Source organism: Falco cherrug, chromosome 12, assembly GCF_023634085.1.
Source record: "Falco cherrug isolate bFalChe1 chromosome 12, bFalChe1.pri, whole genome shotgun sequence".
Lineage (NCBI taxonomy): Eukaryota > Metazoa > Chordata > Aves > Falconiformes > Falconidae > Falco > Falco cherrug.
The window spans coordinates 13,589,140-13,604,964 of NC_073708.1; the positions used below are offsets into that span (position 1 = coordinate 13,589,140).

The window sequence follows — 15,825 nt, forward strand, 5'->3', positions numbered from 1 at the left end:
TTCAGTTTTATTTGCTTATTTTTCCACTGAAAACATATAGAACTTTGCAAGTCGGGCCTATAAATATAGCTAGATAAATGCATATAAATAGAAGTTGTCATATCAGTTGTCATCCTAAATGAAAATTTCAATACTATTCTAAGGTGAGACCACATCTTCTATGCTACTATCAAGACAGAAAATATCATTTCTAACTCTTAGTATTCTCTTATGTTGTACTAAGACTTAAGCAAATATTATCAGGATATTCCACTAAGATTAAAAAAAAAACAACTATTATCATCCGTACTTTCACTTTGTTTGTTTTCAAGACCGTTTTGGGTATTATATACACACGATTTTAAAGTTGTGCGCTTAAGTATTTTCAGAAATACACGTTATTAAATTCAGATAAGTATTTACACTTAGAAATACTTGCCCTGTCAGGTTTCAAAAATAAGCACATATGCTAACCTGACTGGTTAGAATTATCCATATAAACTAGAATGCCAGATGCTTTCAGAAACAGAACTGTAACAGAACTTCAAGGCAAGGTTTCAGGTGGGTCAATACCACAGCCTTTGCCAAAGACACTTGGGGACATCAGCCTAGTATCAGTGACTTTGTGGTCAGACAAGACCACATTACATTTTCTGCAAAGAGTCCACCCAGCTCCAACAGTTGCCTTTCTGGCAGGTAACAGATACAGTATACAATAGTCCAGAAGGTGCCTTCCAGAACTTCATGAGGCCTAACAGCCTTTTAGTAATACAAAAAATTTTACTAAAACTTCTTAAGGTAATGTCCATGTTTTCTTGTCTATCTGGGAAACAAATATGGTTCTGTAGGGCTACTATGAATATATAATTATGAATGGATCCCGTGTATAGATTTGCTTTGAGCTCTGCTATTCAAGTAAATCTTTCATTGTGCTCCTGGGAACTGCTAATTCATCCTTTTCTGTCTTGATTTTTTTCTTCTGAGAAAATCAAACAGTAGGCAGAAGAAAAAACTGATAGCTTTCGTATAAGAAAGACTAAAAAGAGTAAACAAGATGACTTATTATGGGGTTCACAAGGGATTTGTATAGCACAATCTCAAGGCAAGAAATTTCCTTATTCTACAGCTAGAAAAGGAACATGTTGGAGTTTAATTGGCTGGTTAGTGTTAGGACAATGTTTCTGCTCAAGAATCAATGTAGTTGTGAACAGTATCTGCACTGCAGCAGGGAAACAGAGGCAAAGACTAAGGATTGGCTTATGACCAAAGAACATCATCAAGGCCTCTGATGCCAAAAGATCCGTCCTACAGAACGGGTTTACAGTTTTTATTTATTCATGCTGCAGTTATAAAGACATTTTATCAGAAAAATGCAATAATGCTGCAGTCCAAATCAAGTCCTTCTGGAAAAGATTGATTTTATTTTTGTATTTCAGTACTCTTTTTCTTTTACTGCCTGGAAAAAAATTAAAAAAAAAAGAAGAAAAAACACAAACAACCTTGTTGAAAGTTTCTCCAAGTTTGGATTTCTTAGATATTTTTGCTCTGCCATTTCCAAAGCATCACGAAAGGCAAAAAGAAGCTTCTGAAGCTGAGAACTTTAGAAGCCCATATATGAGCTGCAGATAAGCGAGAATGGGAATTGAAGTCAATTTCTTGGTTAATACCAGACAAAGTGATTGTACTTTAAGGGGAGGAGCAATGGCACACAGCAGATCAATGCAGGTAGAATATTGCTTAAATGATTCTATGGACTCAAAATATTTTGGAAGACCCAAACAGAATTATATTGAGGATGCCAGAACTTGTAACCCTTCAGATAAGTCCTTTTGCTTTGTCCATTCAAGGCAGTATATGGTGCACAAGCATAGCATAAAATTACCTTATCTCTGGTCTCTGCTTCTAACAGAGATGCTGCAGCCCCTGAGCACTACCAGAATCAGACAGGCAGAGTTATAGCAGTTGAGGATCTGACCCTAACTAAATTCTTTGCCATAATTTTGTGGTGTTACTGAGTCCTAGAGCAATCCTGCCATCCCCAGGCCAGTAATTACTGGCTATGCCTGGGACTGACACCCACACAGCACTAAATAGCTAGAGAGATAAGACAGAATCAGGCCACCATTATTTAACATCCTTGCCCCCATTTTCCTCCTTCCCCCCTCCTCACTGAAGGAATCCTAAGCTGAAATAAGATGACATTTTTTAGAGTCATTTCTGTCACCAGAGGGTCTCAGACAGGTCAGGCTGAGTTGGGAGCTGGAGCCATTCTAAAAGGTGCTAAAGAGAAGTCTAACTGCTTTATGTGCAGTAGAATTCTCAATTGCCTTTTCTCCTTTGCTTGAAAGTTTTTTAACAAAGAAAGTCATGCTACTATGTACTCTTTGTTCATCATTAGCTAAGTAAAATTGCTGCATAAGTATTTTATTCTGGTAAGACCTTAATATTCAAATAAATCAACATACTCCAACAAGCACGTCCACTGTTACAGGTTGCTTTGAGTTAACCAGGCATGTGTAAAGATTTTTTTTTGCCCCCAGATGATAACAGAATCGTTATGCTTTGTAAAGGATAGATTACCCTGAGTGTCTTCATTCTATGTATCTCGTGATCCAATCAGCAACAGCAATGTGTAGAGGACAAAATTCTGACACCCCTTAAACTGGTGTAAACAAGGTACTATCTGAAGACTGTCACTTCAGGTTTACTCCTAGATATCAAAAGACACAATGGAGCTCAGTACTTTTTGAGAAGACACCTAAACTTGCATAATACACTGACATTTAATACCCAGAGTCACCACTAACAACCACCCTAAGGTAAGCTCAGAGCTACATTTCATACACAGAAAGGTCTATGGAGATAAACATCATTTATACTCAGTAAGGATTTTGATCATTGTTTTTCTACTAGTTATCATGCAGATGCTGTTTCTTTATTTGCTAACACCAGGACTGGAAATCTACAAAACACAGATATGTTAGTTTCAAATTCGTGTGGGTTTTTTTCAGCTCAATTTTCAGAGCAACAGCAGAGTGTGAAAACCAAACTGGTATCTTTTGTTTCTGTACACAGTGACAGATAACACAATTTCTTTTACCATGCAGACTTGCAAGCAAGTGATTATGTTTGATGAACAGACAATATGGAGCAAAATCCTTAATACTTAACCTGTCTAACTGAATAAGAATTTAGGGATTTACCTTTACATAACAATTGCTTCACATTATTAATATATTATTACCTTTACCATGTTTAATGTTGAGATAATACTAGTGTTTCATATTTATTGTGTGTAATCTAGAAACAAAGTGCATTTATGGGATGTTCTCATACACGCACATATGTTCTCCATACATTGTGAAGCAGCATACAGACATGCTACTGAGTCATACAGAAGGTATATTTATATCATATATAGGATATGCTTTTTATACCTAATCTGCAGCTTAGTGGCTAGATTTCATCACAGGGGTATTCAACTACAATCAAAAGATGTTACATGCAGTTATACCTCTATTGCAGTCATCCAGGGTTTTAAGAATTTAACTGTAGTTTCATATCCGTGACAAGAACACACATTGTTCACATCGTATGGGAGCTAACAGGATTTTAGAATAACTCTTTTTTGCTGGGCTGGACTGACCATGTTAAAATACTGTGACATCCTTAGATTAATGTCTCTGTGCAAATTAAAATTATTGTTATTACCAAAGAGAAATTAAGGAGCAATTTGGAAGACAACGAAATGGAAAATAATTCAGTCAGACTTGTTCCAGACTTAAATACTTAATGTCTTTCTGTGAATTAAAATTTGGTTGAACAAAGAACATGAGCTTGGATAACCTACAATTAACCCATATGAAGGAGTTCTGTGGAGTCCCTCTGAGGAGCTCCTATGGCACTTGGGAGACAGCTGATTAACTCCACTGCTGTGACAGCTTCCACCTCCGTGGAGTTACCACAGCCTGCGTATCAGGAAACCCTCACTGTAAAATTGGTCTACTCTTCAGTCCACTGACTGAACCTGAAAAGCTGAAAATGCAGTAGAATTATTTGCCAAGTGACACAAACTGATCCCTTGTCTGGAATGAAAATTGCGTTCCAGTCCCTTCAAGCTTTTCTAGTGTGTAGAGTACACTCATTTCCAGATGATCTAAGACCATTCTTCCTCTCTTTATAAGGTTAAGCCTTTGGAAACTATATAGGTCATCTACCACCAAATTACTCCCTAGGAATACAATTCTTAATGAGCACTAGATTGTTTCACTATTACATGAACAGCACAAAGAAGGTATTGTTTCCCCCTTTCCTCCCAAAGATGTTAATTATTGCTATTAACATAAGCATTTACTATTCTTATCACACTGGCTCATTCGCAGTGGCAGACTATCTTGGGAAGAGAAGAGGCAAGCCTGTATCCGTTTTTGTATTCCTCCCTGCCCTGAAATTCTGTATAGCTCTCTGTAGGGAGGACAAAAGAACAGGACTCATTCTTCCTTATTTTCCTCAGCAGTCACAGCTGATTTCACAATATAATGCCGAGTTCATAATGCCTCCACTGTTTACCAAAATAAGGGAGACAATGTTGTTTGTGTGTTTGACTTCAAATTATAAGAGATTTCAGGAATATATACTCCTACATCAACTGGAGGAGGGAGGGAGTGGTCCAGAGCTCAGTTTGATTTTTAATGTTTCTTGCTCTTTCCATTCTTATTCCATCCCTGTTTACTGAAGGAATAATGTAGAAAAAATACTTGTAAAGGGACACAGGAGGGACCCTTCCTTTGCTCACTCTGATACTTCCTTGGCATTTATTTTATCTCAGTTTGGCAAAATTACATTGCAGCTGTCTGGAAGTGTTATTTAGTCTGTTATGAACTCTGCATGAAATATTTTTAGATTTAATTTTGCTTAGCCTCCTCTGTTTTAGTAAGTTATTTCTAATTCATGCAACTTCCATGAACTTGAGAGCTCCACTAACCTTCATTATGCCATCTCTGCACTTCATAGTCTGAGCTCACATACAAACACAAAGATATATAGGATGAACCATTGTCTTAAAAATTATTAGAAATTTATCACATGAACTACTGATTTAAGGAGAAGCTAAGAGGTACAGCTAGCTTATATATACTAAGATGCCACAGTTGTTCTGTTTGACTGTTTGTAGGGGACCAGAGCCTAGTTGATAGTTTGTGACTTTTGTGTCTTAGTTTCTTGTCAGCTGTATCGGAAGAGTTTGCTTTATGTCATTCTGCTGCTCTCTAAGAACACAGCTCATTTTAATAGTATTTTGGGGGATGTTTTCGCCCTAATCCCATATGAAAAGAGGAAAAGTCTCAGGTACTTCAGAAAACTTTCTCCTTCCCAGTTCACTCCCTCCACCCAGAAACAAATCTTGTGCTCCCTACCTTCATCAGAACTATCACAGAATCACAGAAAATAAACTACAGACAAAAGCTCAAAAAGACATTTAATCTATTCTTCCAAAACTGAACAATTTAACATACTTGCATCATAAACTCTCAGCCCTGCATCATCCCAGAAGTACAGCTGGAATTAATTACTTTTGAGTGCTTTATGCTCACAGAGGATGTCATAAAACCTTTTACTTAAGTGGGAAATGAATAAATTTGCCTTAAAACTAACAAAGACTTCAGGCCGTGCATCTCTTCCCTTTTGTCCTAAAGTCTTCAAAATCACTTAATTAATTATATCTAAGCATTACAGAGTTCTCCCTCATAACTTGTCACTACATATTGGGCTATCTGATGGAATGTGCAGGTGGGATTGAGCAGATCCAAAATAGTGTGCTAGGGAAAAGAAAAAAGCGATCAAGTCAGTACTGTGAAAAGTGTCACAAATTACATGTGTCCTGTAGTTCAAGAATGTTACTGGGAACATAACTGGCATGCCTTATGCTCCCTTTAGCCTTTTATGTCACTTCCAGTTTGTTAATTTCTTTGTTAGTGTTGCCTCACTCACAAAAGATGTTAGCTTGTACTGTATTTCTTAAAAAACATAGTACAAAGCAGTAACTTCCCTTCTTTTTCCCAGAAAAAATTCTTAGAGTACTTATACTTCAACTGATAGGATGTTACTTGCATTAAAACAACCTCAGCCATTCTCACTGATGCATCTTTCCTCCTACAGCACTGTGGCAGGTCTTGGTCAGAAAGTGTGGCTGTTGCTGTCCTCTGGAAGTGCACTTCAGTTTTGCACAGGACAGGACACATTTGCCAGGAAAGGTTTACGTCAGTGCTTCTATTTCACAAACACACTGACACACAATTAAGTATCTTGGAAGTCAATGATGTTTGATCATGTAATGTTTCAAGTTCCAATGCACTAATTGATAGAAATTACACATTTTTAGAAATTCATATTATATTTTACAAGACTCTTTAAAAAGCTGCAGTAGTTTCCTCAATTCTAAGCATTCTTTTCAATTCCTGTGAGCAACAAGTAACTTAGGTTTTACTTCAAAAGCAGAGGCAGATCCCACATTCACATTCTTGTGCATACTCCTTTAATTACAGGATATCTACAAATCTGTGTCATAAGCAGGAAAAAAACAGGTCCTGAAATAACAATCAGTGGTTCCATAAGGTGAAATAAGAGGGTTTCGTTCATCATTTCATTGATTAAATAGTCAACTTCTAGCAGGAAATTCCCTCCAATTGTTGATTGGAATGAAACATCTTTGACTAGGTGCTAGTCAGAGAAATTTTTAATTAAATGTGCATTCCTTTGTATCTCAGTAAAACTAAATCAGACTTCAGTAGTGTGATTAATTCATGCATGGAATAGAAAACATCAAAAAGCACCACTGTATACAAGATTTTTTAGTGATATATATACACTCCTTTACTATTGATAAGGAACTCAGAAGAAATAGTAACACACCAATCCTTTTCCTTTAGACCTATATCTCAGTACTACAGCCTGACGTTTCTGCTGCATTTCCTAAAAATTATTCATTCGCTTTTCAGGAACTGCTGACATGTATCCAGTAAAAGACCAGAAGAGAAGCACTACCATGATCATAAATCACCCACATTACTGCAGCCTCGATGTTGCCAGGAGAACCTGCACATCATAACACAAATCAGAGCTGACTGAAGCCAATGGTGGCAACAGGTGATTGTCTCAGAGGTCCAGGAAGACAGTGAGCAAGGCAGTCATGTAACCCTGAGATCTCTTCATGCTGAGACATCTTTTCTCAGCCAGTGCAGGAGAGCTAGAGTCCCAAAGCATCCTAACAAACCAGAAAGCATCTGTTCTCTAGTATTATGTCAACCTTAGTTCTTACTCTTCTGTTTCATTCTCCCTGTGAAAGAGCTCAATTGTCAGCTACAGTAGTTTTCTTTTGGTAGATTGTTAGCATATTAACTAGTAGGAACACCGTACCAGACTGAGGAAATATTAAAAAGAGTCACCATAGATTAAGGAATAAAGAATATTACCTCTTTCAGCTTTCCATAACAATGTTCCAGACTGACAGATTGTTGTAAACCCGAACACCCACTGCCTCTCTTGTTTCTTTACCTTGACCGCCTCTAGTCTGAGAGAGACAGAATCATCTGCTAATTCTCAGGTTATTCTGTTACTGCATACATCTCCTTCTCGTTTAATCTGTTCTTTTTATTTATAGAATTCTATTTTCCTTCTTCTTCCCTACTTTCTCGTGTAATCTTGTAAATATTAGCCTAATTAGTATTTTTGCTTTTTTTCCTCTTTTACAACAGATTGCAGACAACTCTTTCCCAGTCCAGAAGGCTTATATTACAGTATGAGTATAGGTTGTGAATTGCCTTAGATTCTTCATAATTACTAAAGACTGAGTTTGTGCTGTAACTTAACTGTCTGTATAGAATACTGGAAGGCTTTTTATCCTAGTGGCTACATTCATAATGCATAAAACGGTATACTATGTTATAGCTACATTGCAGTTCATATGCCTTTGGCATAAGTAATGGCTTTAAGTGGTATGGAATTTATCATCTGTCCTTTAGCATCTGATAAACCACATTCTTCTTCAGCAGCGCTTTTCTAAGATACTGAAATTCCAAACTGTCAGCCTTTTCAGTTTCTATTTCATTGTTAAAGGGTCTGTACAGTCATCTCAGCCACACTATTTTCTCCAGATTGTCTCAGTGATGGGTAGTATGTTTGATTATCTTCTCTACAGATATCTAATATTTAAAATCTGACATTTTTCACTTATAGACTGTAGGGCTAGTTTGCTCTATTTTTCTATTTGGTAAGTTCCTAGAGAATTGTTTTGCCTAATGGAGCAGTACTTGCATTTTGTGCTCTGAAACAATGTTGTTTCCAATCCATTACAGAAGGAGAAATGAGGCATCTTGTGAAGCAAGCATTAGAATATGAAGTCAGAAAGTCTGCATTGCTAAGCCAGATTGGTCTTTGGGGAAATTGGATATTTCCACCCCACTAAAGAGCTATTATAATTACATTATTTTGACGGCCAAGCAAGCTGGACTAGATTCCATTTGCTTCCTCCTTAATGCATCTGACTTCTAATACCTCACATCGGAGTCGAAGCAAGAGATGTTACCATTCTTGGTGTGCATCCTGATTTCCAACCTTCATTCTTATACTGGTTTCATTAGATTCTAGCACCCTTGCCAAGTCCAGGACAGCGTAAACTTGCAGCAACACATGAACAGTATCTTCTGAAATAAACACTAATTCCACCAAGGCCCAAAATGCAAAGACAAAAGAGTAAAAACAATAAATGGCATTTATATCTAAACAGTATTTGTAACCTCTATACATTCAACCTTAGCTTTCCAGCTTTATCTCTAGAGTACAATGCAACTAAGGTAAAAGCTGAAGTTTCTTATTTTCTATGTAAACCAGTTTTTTCCCGTCTCCTTCGCTCTGCCTCCTTGCTCTGATGTGTTCAGGGTAGAACTGTCTATGATCACACATTTCAGGCTTCAGAGTACTCTGTGCAAGGCTGCAGGAGTCACATACTTTCTTCTGTACTCATGCTCAGGCCATTGTTATTTTAAACCACTTGAAGCAGTTTGCCTGGGCCTGACCATTACCTCCATTCAATTTCCTGTATGTTTCAAGTTAACAACATGCATTGAGAATGGGTAGCATCAACAGATGAGCTCATTTATATATGATACTTTGTTACACTTTGAAAGTAAATATTTACAAATCCAGTGTATTGTTTGTCTCTGGGACTGCTGATCAGCTCAAGGGGTTTATAGCCATGACATTTCCCATATATGTGGGAATTCACAGCAGGAATGAAAGTCATCAAGGAACAGTGCTTGGGTACTACTTGGTGTGCTGCTATCTGTTCTAAACATATTGCACAGCCCAAAATTTATTTATAGGCAATTAGTCGTGCCGTCAAAGAACTACTAGGAAAGTCCATACTAGGAAGACTTGAACCTTAGCAAATCGAAGTCTGCAGTCTGATACCTCAATTTCTTACTGTAAATACCCTCAAGGTACAACTCCTAGGGAAGTATATGAAAGAAAGATGGAAAGTTTGGAGCCAGAGTTCAGTCTGGAAAGAGGTCCATATCTGGGAATCTGATTCTGAATTCAGTTGCTCTAAACACAGAAATCAAACTGTAGCACAAAAAACTAATACCTATTAAGGGAGTGTTCTACATCCATGTATTTACATAAGCCATGTAAAATTTTTAGGACGAGGTCATGTCATTTATTAAACAACCTGATGAAGTTAGAGAAAATGGTTTGCTAATATAAATTGCCCAAATTTTCTTTTGCTTAAGAAACTATAACCATGAGTTCTGAAGAATCAAAACCACACAAGAACTGCAGACCACTTCTGTGCTGCTCAGACATGTACCTTAACAGTAAATAAACATGAAAGACTGGCAGCAGCAAAATATTCAGTTAGATTTCAGAATAAAACAAGATTGCTTGAATGTCCTCTGTTAAGTGTGGTTTTGTAGTCTGCTTTCCCAGACTCTAGATCATCCCCATAGGCTGTTTTGCTTTTAGAATATGTCTATATTCAGTATCAGGTTAAACAACAAAATAAGTATATTTCAAGTCTGTATCAATTTCTCGAAAGAATTTAAGTATCTAAGCTGGTATTTATTCTAAACACTTTGAAATGAGAATTTATTGTTCTGCCCAAAATATCCATTCATCTTATGAATAAACCATTGAATTTATGTAAAGTGACTTGATTGACAAGCTTTCTGTGAATCAAAAAGTCACTTGCAACCTAGGGACTGGTCTTTTTCACATACTAACAAATGATTAAAAGGAAACATTCCGAAATGTTTCTTTTCCTATCAAAGTCTTTCAACAAAATCTCCAGTGATAAGTTTCATATTTTTAATTCATCAGAATATTTTTTAATTCATCATGGTACATATGAAAAAACGTGCACGTCACTAACTTTAGCTACTGAGTTTCCCTTTAACCCATGAAATTACTAATAAGCATCAGTTCACTGAACAATAAATCAAAAATCTCACAGTTCAGTGCAGAGCTTAACAATGTGAGCAAATGTAATCTATCTGAACCAAAAGAATTTTGAAATACCTCTTCTGAAAAATCACACAAGTCATGCTTTGCCTTTAAACTGATTTTGATTATTTGATTATAATGAGGAAAAATCACTTGCAGAGTGACTGTCATTTAATTAAGTTACTCCAGAGCTAAAATTTAGCACTTTATTTTAAAAATCTACTTAAATTCTGCCAGGAAAACATGGTATAGATTCAAGCTGGGTTTTGTTGAAGTGCCCTTCAGGAAATGGCCTGTATTATCTGTAGAACATGCATGTGACAGTAAAAGAAAAAAGCTCCTGATGGAGATAATTTAGAAAAGTATTATTAACAGTCTTCAACCTCAAATAGTCATCCTGTGCATCAGATTTAAGATTTGCAGATTCTAGAATGTTTCCTAAACAGTCTAAAATAGATGAGAAGCTGCAACAAGCTAATGATTGGTTTATTGGGTTTTATTTCTGTTGACAAAGCCCAGCATCTTTTAAATTATCTCATTACTTCTTTATCCCTTAGACAAGTTTTCTTGTTATTAATGACTATGCACTGCTAAACTTAAGCATTAATATTTCTGCTTTCCTTGCTTCTTTGACCCTTTCCTTCCCCTTTGACTGCAAGAAAGCTTATGAGAAATAAGAACACAGGCAGCAGGTGTTTCCCAGCACCAACCATGTTTTCAAGCTAGAGGAAATATTTTCACCTTTTTTTTTTTTTTCCTCATTGTAAGTTACATTCAAGAAAAAAAACACCTAATTCTTGCAAATAGCCCTATGGCATCCCATCTGGCCCAAAAAAAGACAAATGTTTTCCCTAAGCATTCACTTAGGTGGGTCCCATCTGGAATCACTTTTCTCCTTATTTGTGACAGATTGACTAAGTGTTATAATCATAAGAAAACAAATAAACAATAATTTGCTAGTCCATTGAAAGCAAAAAGTCAGTACAAAAGTATATGTGAAATGCCATTTCTTATACTTCCCGCTTTAGACCTCTGCAATATTTTCTTCAGCCTCTTCCAATTTCTGTCAAGCCATCTCATTTTATATAGATTTTAAATCATTTTATTCTAGTTATAAATATAAAACTGATTTCCAAGGCTAACAATGATGGACCTTAATGCTTTCTTATTGCTATTTAATTGCCTTAACACCACCAGCACATTGACAAATTGGCTAAGATGTATCCATTATTTTTCTAGTTTCATGTTAATAGTTTTTACTTTTATGGTTTAACATCTTGGTGCCTTTTAAAAGCAGGAGATCTGAACCTTGGCTAGGAACACAGTAATGCAAGAGAAAAACAGAATTTTCGCTTGGTCAGGACAGGCAGCTATAAAATACAGAAAAGAGCTGTATAGTCATAATGATTTCTGCATTACACCTCTTAAGCAGCAGAATAGCAAGTCACACCCCTTAACAGGAAAAGCACCTTGCCTGCAACATGCAGATTTTATTAGGCTTCAACTAATGAAAGGATAGCTATGATAATTTTACTAGATTTCAAATACTAAATATTTTAAGCCCACCAGCAATCATCACCCTCCTTATATTTAGAAGTGCCTGAAAAGAATAGGTATTTCATTGTGTTCTTGAATCATTTCTCTAGGCGATATTTTGGAAGTACTGAGTGATTCAAATATGACTCAAAAAATATAACTCTAATATGCTTTACTCATCTCAGGATAAAAGGTAGGAAATAAAATTCCAGATATGGTATAGCCAGATATTTGAAAAAGATAGTTCAGTTCTGAGGCACTATCTCCAGTGTCCTCAAACTGGATTAAGATTTTGAGAGGAGAGAAAAGCAGCCAGATTTTTTTTCACATGGATTTTGCTAGAAATATTAAATATTTGGTAATTTTCTCCTCTAAAGCTACATTTGAAAATGTAAGCTATACTTATTTACAGCATTTCCTACCTCTCTTGCTATCAAGGTGCTGAAAAAGACAGTTTCACCCCTCTAAGCAGTATGTCACATTGAGCACACATTGCCTCTCTGATGTTTATATTAGCAAGGGCATACTGGTTTTCCAGGTGAAAACTGAAGTGTTTCTGCTCACTATGAAGACCAAAATTGTAATGTTTGTTTATAATTCACTGTTTGCTTGTGAAAGACATTGTTATGACTCATGATACTAAAATGATGGTTCACAGGAGTCATACAGCAAACTTTCCCATGATTAAAGTTCACCTTTAGCTCCAGCAATAATGATGACATAACTTCAACAGCTTTTCCTTGTTGACAACCAAAGTATCCATATTCCTAAGTAACTTTCAGTGTATGAAGGGCTGATATATGAACGGTTTGGGTGCAAGAGGACTATATTTATGTATCTGGATCTTGAATACTATATCTATACTATGTTATATGGCTGACGGATTTTTTTTCCTTTTAAACTACAGAAAAGTGCATGTAAGATAGTCTGGAACTTAAGCTTTCATTAAACCCGATGAAACATCTCAGGTCAACTAACTGGCTGTAGTTAAGTCCGCTCAGTTTTAAGATACGGTGATATCACAGAAATTTATTAAAATTTTTCCTTTGCAGACATTCAGGTTTCAACAAACCTGAAGAATATAGGAGGGTCTTGTGCGTGTTTTTTTAAATGATCTTTTTCGATTGAAAACACTTTTCAGGAGCTCCAGCACAAGTTATGTATACAAAGTTATTTTTTGCCCTTGTGCAAATTGTTTCTTCACTTTCTGCATCACTGTTAGCCAAGCTGAAGAAACACATTAAGAGATTTAGTAGAAATCTTGTATTAAAAATCTCTGTCATTTGCTAATGAGTTAGTTAAATCTCCCTGTAAAATTAATATCAAATCTTGAAAGTTATGTAAATTCCTTCATTAAGCAAAATCTTGGCCCTTTTTATTAATTAGATTTAAAAGCTTATGTAAAACTTCACCAGCTTTGCCTATGAATTTTATTATTCGCAATCACATTGCTAAGCAGTTCTTTAAAGACTCACCGACTTTGTGATTCTTAACTCGTGAATTCCCCCTCATTCAAGCTAGAAAGAAAAATGCCTGCATTGAACTTCTTGTGGACAGAAACCTTTTTCACTGGAAATGAAATCTTTGCTTCTAATCTATTCATTGATACCCACTCCTCACACATTTCATACGTTTCTCCTGTGAGATAATAGTCATCTCTACAGTTTTTAATTTTGACGACTGCACACAGGGATTAAGTGCTGGAGATGATAATAAATAGCCTTAAACTGCTAAAAAGACATTTAAAAATATAGGTTAATGACTGTAAGGAAGGTGTCGGAAAACAGAAGGCTTCTGATGTGATATCGTCTGAGTCTTCATCATTTATACTCCTCTGTTATCAGCTCACTAAACCCTGCAAAACTGCAAAATTCTAGTCGTCTTGTAAATTGCGAATGACCTTGTTTCCTTTGGTCATAAAAGGCAACTAAAAAAAAAAAAAAAATTAAAAAAAGAGTGCAATGTGAGATGATGTGTACCATTAGGTTTTTAGAATACTTTGCATCTGGAAGCTGAAACATGAGCCTTATGTGTGTGGGATATGTCATTGATCAGTTTGATGTCAGAACTGCTTACTGTGCTGTAAAAGCTTTCTTCTTTCACTGCCATGGCCTGTAGTATCAGACATTCCACTGCAAGACTGCAAAGCAACAGAAACCCCAACCATTTTCCACCATCTCTTCAACTGCTGCAATCATGTTCTGTAATAACTGAAAAATCACTCATCATTAGTCCGAGACCACAGCTTTCTAACTCAGAGGATAGGATTCAATGCCTGTTTTAGAGACACATGAAAAATGCGGTAAAGCCTAACACATTACAGGGTGAAGAATCACAAGCATTGAAATGATTAACCTTTAAGTTCCACCATGCAAGCTACATAGTCATATTGTGAACACAGCTGTTTAGACTATCCCTCCAGTTTTTATTTTCCACAAGTTTGAAAAAATATTCTACATTTCTCTCAGTGTTTACATTGGCTTACAATTTTCTGTGCCTAGTTTTACAGAAACTTCCAGTGTACACTATTCTTTTCCATTCAAAAGAACATGGCCTGTCTTAACAGTTGCTAACTGTTGCATATATGGATTTCTCTGAGTGTTGTGCTAATAGTAAGGCTTTGCAAAGTGGTATGTCAATCACACTGAAGTCAAACGGCTTGTAGAAGTGCAAGAAGGAAAGTTAGAATACAAATTACTTCTTTCAAAACCATGTGGATATCTGCGGTTGTCCTACGCGCTTGCTGAGCCTGGGATCCTGGAAAATCATAAGCTATATGAAGTAGCCTTATGTGTCCCCCAAAAAAGGCAACTTCCAATACTAAAAATATTAACCAGTTCAGGATTTTGTTGGTTCTCAAGGAAGGATATCAACCCTCATGCAGCAAGCAGTATACCTACGGTGACAGAATGGCCATGCTGAGGATGGGCACGCTAGCATGACTGCCACTGTCTCATGCATAAATACTAAATTTATTAAAAGGTGCTTTGGACTGCCTGTCTTCTAGGTGTCTCTCTTTTGTTATATTCAAGTGAGAAGTGGAGCAAAGAAGCAGCAATCCTTAATACCTCACCACTAATGGCTCCGATTTTTTTGTCTCTTTCTTCCTCCCTGAAGCTCTCTTTTCCTTTCTTCTACTAATTTTACAAAGTTATCGTAAATGTTTCACGTTCAAACTAGTTTTTACAATCTTGCTTCTCACCCACATGCAAAAATATCAACCACCCATATCAAAACTTACAAAATGACATTGCTTTATTTCAGGAAAATGGCAGCCAAGATTAAACCCCATTTTATTTAGTTTTTTATTTATTTGTACAAGCCACCGGTAACAGCACTGATCTTCACGCCATCTGGGACACGTTTGTGGGTCTTTTCGTATTTACATTTGGGTTCGTTCACTGCTGTGTGTTACAGAAGTGCATTACTCACAGTACTATCTTCAGACAACAGCACCACTTTAAAGAATTTCTCTTTTCCCTCACTAGGGGCTGGGAACAGAACCTTAGACCTTCAAATTTGACACCCAAATTCCTCATCCCTGGAAAGCTTCAGTTGCTGTTAGTGTTCTGGCCCTCCACAGCCCTGCAGGGGCAGCACCCATCCCTCACAAGGACAGGGATAGCCCAGCCACCCAAAGCATTACACCCCTGTTTTGGTAATCTCATTAAAAAGAAAATCAAACAGAGTAAAGGGCAAGATTCATAAAAATGAGTGATCGAATCCTTTAAAGTGAAATATGTTTTAAAACTTTTATTTCTGTTCTATGAAATATAAACAGGAAATAAAAAAGGCAGCTAGAAAAATAGTACATCA

The 15,825-nt window shown here is 36.5% G+C and overlaps 1 protein-coding gene and 1 long non-coding RNA gene across 5 annotated transcripts in view; one reads left to right on the forward strand and one right to left on the reverse strand.

Moving 5' to 3' along the window:
- The window catches only part of LOC114014455 (uncharacterized), a 331,094-nt gene that overhangs the window by 141,336 nt on the left and 173,933 nt on the right, over window positions 1–15,825 (reverse strand). The window lies entirely within an intron of this gene.
- Window positions 1–15,825, forward strand: part of OLFM3 (olfactomedin 3) — a 65,945-nt gene that overhangs the window by 18,515 nt on the left and 31,605 nt on the right. For 2 of the 4 annotated variants that reach the window (XM_055724708.1, XM_055724709.1), the window contains exon 2: window positions 6,975–7,122. The exons of the other annotated variants lie outside the window; for them this stretch is intronic. The gene's annotated coding sequence lies outside the window, so the exon portion shown is untranslated. The remainder of the gene's footprint in view (window positions 1–6,974; window positions 7,123–15,825) is intronic. 4 annotated transcript variants of the gene reach the window in all.